Source organism: Trichosurus vulpecula, chromosome 5 (assembly GCF_011100635.1).
Source record: "Trichosurus vulpecula isolate mTriVul1 chromosome 5, mTriVul1.pri, whole genome shotgun sequence".
NCBI lineage: Eukaryota > Metazoa > Chordata > Mammalia > Diprotodontia > Phalangeridae > Trichosurus > Trichosurus vulpecula.
This window is the reverse complement of record NC_050577.1, coordinates 213,901,723-213,909,310: the sequence shown is the minus strand read 5'-3', so window position 1 is coordinate 213,909,310 and position 7,588 is coordinate 213,901,723. Positions and strand designations below refer to the sequence as shown.

The following is a 7,588-nucleotide window of genomic DNA, read 5'->3' as shown; positions in this document are numbered from 1 at the left end:
CCGACTCCTCCTACCCCGCTCCTCCCGCACGCACGCTCTCCGGCGCCTCTCAGGGCGGCTCCGCCCCTTCCTCGAGAACCGGAAGTGACCTCACCGGACCGGCGGGACCTGCTTTTCTTCCTGCCCCTCCCCTCACCCGCCTCCCTCCCGGCTCTCGGAGCTCCGGCGGCGGGGACTGCTGTGGAAGCGGCGTCGATGGCGGTGGAGTAGCCGGAGCGTCTGCGCGGCGGCTGAAGGGGAGCGAGCGCTTGCACCGCCTCCTCGGGGGCCGTCGGCTGGACCAGGTGAGCGGCCGGGCCGCGCGCGACGGAGCCGTCCCCGCTCCGCCGGCTGAGGGGAGCCCCGGCTGCCGCCGCCCGGCCTAGGCCGCCTCGACCGCAGTTGCCGGGTGACGCCGCCTCCGGGGAGGCCGCGGGCCTCGAAGAGCCCCCGAGGGCCGGGGTTGGGGCGCGCCGAGGCTGGGGTTGGTGCCCCTGCGAGGGGTCTCGGGCCCGGGGAGGGGGCAGCGCCGCCGAGGCCGCCCCAGCCCTCTAAGAAGCCGGAGAAGGGAGCCTGCGGGATAGACGACCATCCCTGCAGACGCTTATGAAGCGCCTACTGTGCGCACAAGACCTGGGTCACCTGCTTCTAGACCCTGGTAACAACCGCGTGTCCTCCCTTCTCCCCGACAGCTGTTCCAGCGGGGGCTTGTAAGGGGTAAAACTGAGGGTCTGTCTGTTTGAAATAGGAACCCCCTTAATGCTAAAGCTCCGTCCCCGTCTGGTCCATCCACACTTGTTCGCCTTGTTTTCCTGTGGTTAGACTTCTTGAGAGCAGGCGCCATCCTTTACATCCCCCCAGGTGTTTGCTTCTTGAACGAGAGAAAAGAATTGTTTCCCGGATGAACTTTTTCTTTTCTTGCTGATTGGGAAACCGTAAATTTCTTTAAGCAATCTATTAAGTAGTATGACTCACAACGCCGTATTAAAATGAACGTTTAAGAAAACCAATTTCACTCCCAAGTCTGTCTGTTGCTATGAACTTCTGTAAGAAAGAGTGAAATTTCGTGTTCCTTTTCCACCTGCTGCTTGGAAGTTGAGGGGCCTGGGCTCCCTTTGCAGCTTTTCAGGTGCAATCCTAAGTTAGTGAGTTTGTCACTATAAACTTGTACGATGAAGAATGCTATTTCATGCAGTGTTTCCAGTGATAGCTTGAAAGCTGTGGGGCTGGATCTTGCCTTGATGTTTTGTTGTTTGGTTGGCCCGTCTTGTTGAGAAATAAAGATTTAGGGTATTTTACCTGGAGGGAGAGAGAGAGAGGGTGTGTCTGGGGTTAGTTATTGTCATGAAAGAAACTTTGGAATGACTTGAGCAACGGTATTGTATGTAAATATTATTATGGTTGTTGTGAAAGTTATATTTATAGAGGAAAAATTGGTTAAGTCAGAAGAAGAAATGCTGGGGAAGTTGTTTGATTTCCTGCCTTCAGAAATATTAAAAATAGAGGGCACCTCACAGGGTTGTGGGAAAAAGGGGAAAGCTTTTGCAGAAGTATAAATGTAAGTAGGTGTTGGTTCATTTTGAAAGAAGCATAGGAATGACAGGCAACAGTAAATGTTGTTGCTGTTAAAAATATATTTGTAGGAACAAAATAGTAATCGTTAAGTCTCAAGTGATGGGGGGGAGACGGAAAAATTGTGTTGGAGGAATGTCTCCTGTAATTATTTGTGTGCTGAAGACTTTGTTTCTGTTCCCTGCTCTAGAATCCTAGTCTGAATTGAGCAAATACTCTTTATTAGGGTATATACCTACTTATACCATATAGCTAAAGATGTTGTTTGTTGTTATTCGGTTGTGTCTGACTTTTGGTGACCCCATAAACTAGCACACCCTTTTGTCCTCCACTATCTTACAAAGTCTGTCCAAGCTTCCTGTTCCTTCCATAATGTTATATCTATCCATCTCATAGCTAAAGAAATATCTAAAAAGACCAAATAAAACAAATGCAGATGTATTATAATAAGATAATGTATGTTAAGTGCTTTGTAAACTTTTGTAAAATGTTGGCTTTTATTAGCTATTATTTTGCTTTGTGCATTTAGAAAGGGAGATTTGTAGATCAGATTATATTTTAAAATGCATTAGGTGAGGTTAGATATTTTAATGAGTGTAATTTGTAAGTTCAAGTTTATATTTGATCAGATTTTCATAAAGTATGTCCAAACTATACAATAACCACAAATCTTCTAATTTTAGAGTTAGAATAGATTTTTCGAGTTCTTTTTCAACCTCATACTCAAAGATTTCCCCCAGCCCTAGTAACAGTTCCCATCAGGCTGTATTTTTCCAGACTTCATCGTGCTCCCCAGAACCTCATCATCCTGCAAGATTAAGTGGACCCTGAAACTCACACCCCCTCAGCACTCCTTTTCCCAGCCCCCCTTTCTCTCTCTGATTAGAGAGGGAGGGCAGACCACTGGGAGAGTTTTCCTTCGTTTAAGGAGGGCTCCTGGGCAATGTCTCTGTTTCTCTTAGGTGTGTACTCCTCTGGAATTAATCATGCATACCCTCTCCTCTCTCCGTTTGTTTCTTTTTATGTGTTGTCTTCCTTGGTTAGGTTGTGAGCTCCTAGAAGCCAGGGGGACTGTCTTTTGCATTTTTTGTGTTCCTACCACTTAGTGAAGTGCCAGGCACATTGTAAGTCCTTAATAATTAAGTGCTTAATTAATATTTATTCACCAATAGAAAGACCCTGGTTAAGGGAGATAACAGGAAGCCTTCTCATTCCTAACTTTTAAGTGCCTTAAATTTAAGATCTTCTTGATTTCTACTAGAGAAAAATTTGGCCTACAGTGACCCAAAAAAAGTCTAGCTTCAGAGACTAATAGGGAACATAATTTTCCCTCAATCTCTGCCGTACTTAATGTATTACAGTACCAGCCTTTACACAAACTATGTTAAATATATGGAGTAATAAATACTGCTTTTTAAGATTTGTCTCACAGGATAATTTTATTTACTTTTTGGTTAGAAATATTCAATTATAAATATGTACCAGTGTTCTAGGTAAGAAAGGGTCATTGTATGAAGTATCATTAAATCCTAATGAAAATTTTTCAGAAAACATGTTCGTATCTGCGAGCCTTAGGCAGAGTTAGGAAAGGAAATTATGTACCTGTTCTTAGGAAAAGGATGGGAAGATTTTTCAGTAGTATTTTTAGGTAGAGGGTTTGATTTGGAACTGTGCTGAGGCTTTATGGACTCTGGAGCCCGGAAGTGATCCCTCCTGAAGGGTGTTGTAGAAGGGCCTATTGTTTAGCTATAAGTTGGATTGGTGGAGGCCAATCAGGCCTGTGATTCTAAGTCTTTCTTTCTTTTTAGATTAATGCCTTCTGATTTTGACAACATAAATATTTCCTTATATTCCCCATCTAACTCTCAGATTCAGTGAAGGAATCTGTGATAAGTCTAAGGGACATGGGTAGGCTCTTATGTTATCATGGGCTTCCAGAAGCCTGTGCTGTGGAGACCAGGGACCAGTAGAGAGAAAATGCACATGGTGATGAAGTTCACATTTTGAAAATTATTTATGGTTCTTGTTTACTAGCTGTGTGAATTTAGATAGTCGCTGAAAGGGCCTCACTTTTCTCCTTAGTGAAATGAAGGGCTTGGATCTCTTGAGAGCATTTCCAGTTCTGATTTTCTCTGCTTCTGGATACAGTCATTTCTTCAACATTTAAGCAGCCTGAAGTAGGGAGGGACATGGAGCGCCAGGAGCTAGAGACCAATTTTGAAGATTTCACAACTTTGTGGGGACAAATAGAAGCTGAGCAGGAAGATATTTTTATCGTTGGTGACAGTGATGTATGTGTTGTGCTTCACATGATTTACAAAGGGTTATATCAGAAAGGATCTTCTTTTCTAGAATATTCATTTCTTAGAAGTGTGTGCCCTTGTGAGCCACCAGTATGTCATAATGACATTGCACTAGGCCACTAGATGTATGACAAGCCTGTAGAATTTATCCATTAAGTCAAAGGCTGGTTGTGATCCATTTCAGTGAAGGGAGTTGTGTCCTGGGAGCTTCTCCTGTTCGAGAATATAAGCTCCTTGAGGGAAGGAAATGTTTTTCATTTTTATCTTTGAATCTTCAATGCCTCCCACATAATAGATACCTAATAAATAATTATCGAATAAACGCTTGAAAAAGTCATAGATCCTTCACAGTCATAGACCAGTCCTCTGGTACTTAGTATATTCATTATTCAAGAACTGTTAGCCATTGAGTTTCAACTCTGTGCATTCACTTCAACAAACACTAATTAGTAACTCATAGACACTTGGGAATAGTTGGAAAAATAATGTGTTCTCTCAAGGAACTGTATGTTTGTATAGGAATAAATATAATACTAGGATATGATTGCATAGGAGAGGTCAAACAAGTATGAAAATTTGAGTTAAATGCTCTTAACTGGGGGATCAGGGAAGACGTCATGGAGAAGGTGGCATCTGAACTGAACCTTGGAAGAAGAGGTGGGTCTTTGCTTGGATATGGGCATCAGCATGCCCAGAAGTGGGTAGAAGAGAGGGAAGTTGGCAGTGGTTGATGTAGATTTGGATGTGGAAGAGAACAAGGTAAAATCAGGAGGCAGTATGGTTCAATTTGACTGTTATGTGGAATATGTGTAGGGGGTTCATGTGAAAGAGGTTGGGTGGGAAGGTGGGATCAATTGTGGGATTTTACAGATCAGGAAACTGGGGTCCAGAGAGGGAAGGTAACTTCTGAGGTCATGCAGGTTGCTAGGAAGAGTCAGGACTCAAGGCCAGCCTCTGATTCTAAGTTAGTCTGTCTGTCTTCCTTCCTTTCTTGAATGCCTTTTGATTTTTGACAACATAAATATTTCCCCATATTGCCCTATACTCTCTCCTTGTCACAGAGAAACCTAAGCAAAACAAGCATACAATGACTATCTGACAGAATTTCCAACTTTTTGCATCTGTAATCTCTGTGCTGAAAGAATGGGGAGGTGTTCCGTTGTCCATCCTCTGCATCTTTCATTGGCCATTATCTTTAATTAGTGTTTAGCAGCTGTTTTGCAGTGGTCTAATTTATGATATTGTGTTCTCTAAGTAACTGCATTGTTTTTTGGGTTTGCTTTCTTCATCAATTCATATGTATTGTGTCCCATGTATCTCGGAATCACTAACTTTTTACCATGCAACAAAATTCAGTTACATGCTTGTATCATAATTTGTTCAGACTAGGAAAAAACTGATGGGTACATACTTATTTCCTTTTTTTTAAACTTCTACAAAAAGTGCTGCTTGGAATATTTGGGCATATTTGTGGCTTTTCTCTCTTTGACCTGTGAGAGGTGTATGCCCAGTACCTGGATTGCTGGGTTATAGAATAGTAACTTCTCTCAACAAATGCAAATTGTTTTCTTGAATGAGTGGACCAGTTTACACCAGCAGTGCATTAATGTGCCTGTCTTTGCATAGCCCAATTAACACGAGGTATTTTTGTCTTTTATCATCTTTGCTAATCAGCTGGATGTAAATTGAAACCTCAGCCTTATTTTGCTTTGCATTTTTCCTGTTAGTGATTTTGGATAATTTTTCATGTTTGATTTGTGGTTCTTTTTAAGATTTCCATTCCTTTGATCATTTATATATTGTGGAATGGTTTATATGTCAATTTTCTCTATGTTTGGGATACCAGACTTACATAAGTAAGATTCAAGCATGCTTTCCATCATGCCATTCTTCCAGTGACAGAGAAGGGAACCTTGCATCCCAGGCAAAGGTTTGTACTTTATCTTGTAAGTTATGTGGAACCACAGACAGTATTTGAAACAAAGGGGTGATATAATTAGATTTGTAGTAATAATAATAATAGTTCTTACATAACGCCTTAAAGTTTATAAAATGCTTTTCATGTAGTATTTCATTTATTCCTCTTAATTCTAATGAAGCAGGTAGTACAGGTACTATTATCCCCATTTTACAGATGAAATAACCAAGAACCAAAGAGATTAAAGTGATGTGTGGTATAGTGGAGATGGTGCTGGACTTGGAGTCAGAAAGACCTAGCATCCAGTCCCACCCACTTAACACCTCCTTGTCTTAGTTTCCTCACTGCAAAATAAATGTTCTGGACTCATGACCTTTGAGCTTCCTTGCACTTCTAAATCTATGATCCTGTGATTTCCCCTTTGTAACTGAGTGAGGAAGGGTCACAGTCAGAATTTGAATGCAGATCTTCCTGACTTAAACGCAGAACTATTCACTCTTTCACCTGCTTCTCAAAGTAGGAAGATCACTCTGCTCCTCCAATGGGAAGAATATGGATTACAGGAGACTCTAGAGATTGTCTGAATGCAATTGAAGTAGCCGAGTAGTGAGTGAGAGTGTAGGGAGATGAGAGCCTAAGTGGAGGAAAACATTTCTGTTCAATGTTAGTTGAGTATGAAATGGAAACTTTCTCCAGAAATGATGCCATTCTCAAGGAAAATAAAGCACTTTTTCAGTTTTCTTTTTTTCAGAATATTCAAAGAACAACTCTGAATGTTCTTGATCTATTTTCTAAAACTTTTTGATTTTCTATTGTGAGTTCAAAGAACTGTATGTTCATGGAAATTACCATTTTCCTATAGAGGTGAATATATTAACTAATAGTAATCTAGTGGTTAAGAAGTTGATTGTGGTGGTAAATGTGTCTATACATTGGTGCTGTTCATAAATGCTACTTCAAAGATAATTGTTTTCATCAGTGTGGGTGGTATTTACCCAACCTTGATCTCTGCCTAAGTTGATTGAATTACAAAATTTATCACCTGGTATGGTGATATATTTCTTCACCAGTCCAGCCTTCATATTTTTTTAATTGATGAAATTAATCAGTAGTATATTTTTGGTTGATGAATTTGGTTATTAGAGTATTTCCACTGAAAATAGTTAAGCAGAACAATATGAAACAGTGATTGGAGCTGGACACAGCCTCATATTGTGTAATTTTCTGTTTGTTGAAAGAAAGCAAGGGTGTGTGTGCAGGGCAGAGGTGGCGCAATGGATAGAACACTGGCCCTGGAGTCAGGAGGATCTGAGTTTAAATGTGACCTCAGACATCCTAGTTGTGTGACCCTGGGCAAGTCACTTAACCCTGATTGCCTCAAAAAAAAAAAAAGGAAGGAAGCATGTGTTTGACAAGCAAGTACCAATGTATCCTTTCTTTGCATCTGTAGTACTTGACACAGAGTAGGCTCTTAAATTCTTATTGAGTTTCACTGTTGTCTGATTTTTGACTGTACGTAGTTGTCCATAGGGGTTTTTTTTTTTTGGCTCAGCTTTATTTTGCAGAATTTTGTGTATCTTCCCATATTTCTTTGAATTTTTTATATTCTTTGTTCCTTACCAGCCTCAGGCAATATTTCTGTGTCCATTCTTGAAAATGTTCAACTTAGTGTAGGTATAAGGAAAGCTTCCTCTTTGAGAAGCCATGTTTATCTTTATGTCACTGTAAACTATGGGCATAGAACTTTAGTGGAAAGGCTTATAGATATTACTTTTTTTAAAAGGAGATGAGGAGTTGATGAAAGACACACTGGAAT

The 7,588-nt window shown here is 41.1% G+C and overlaps 1 protein-coding gene across 1 annotated transcript in view; it reads left to right on the top strand.

Moving 5' to 3' along the window:
* Window positions 1-103: 103 nt before the first annotated feature.
* The window catches only part of SCYL2 (SCY1 like pseudokinase 2), a 77,135-nt gene continuing 69,650 nt past the window's right edge, over window positions 104-7,588 (top strand). The window contains exon 1 of the mRNA XM_036759751.1: window positions 104-284. The gene's annotated coding sequence lies outside the window, so the exon portion shown is untranslated. The remainder of the gene's footprint in view (window positions 285-7,588) is intronic.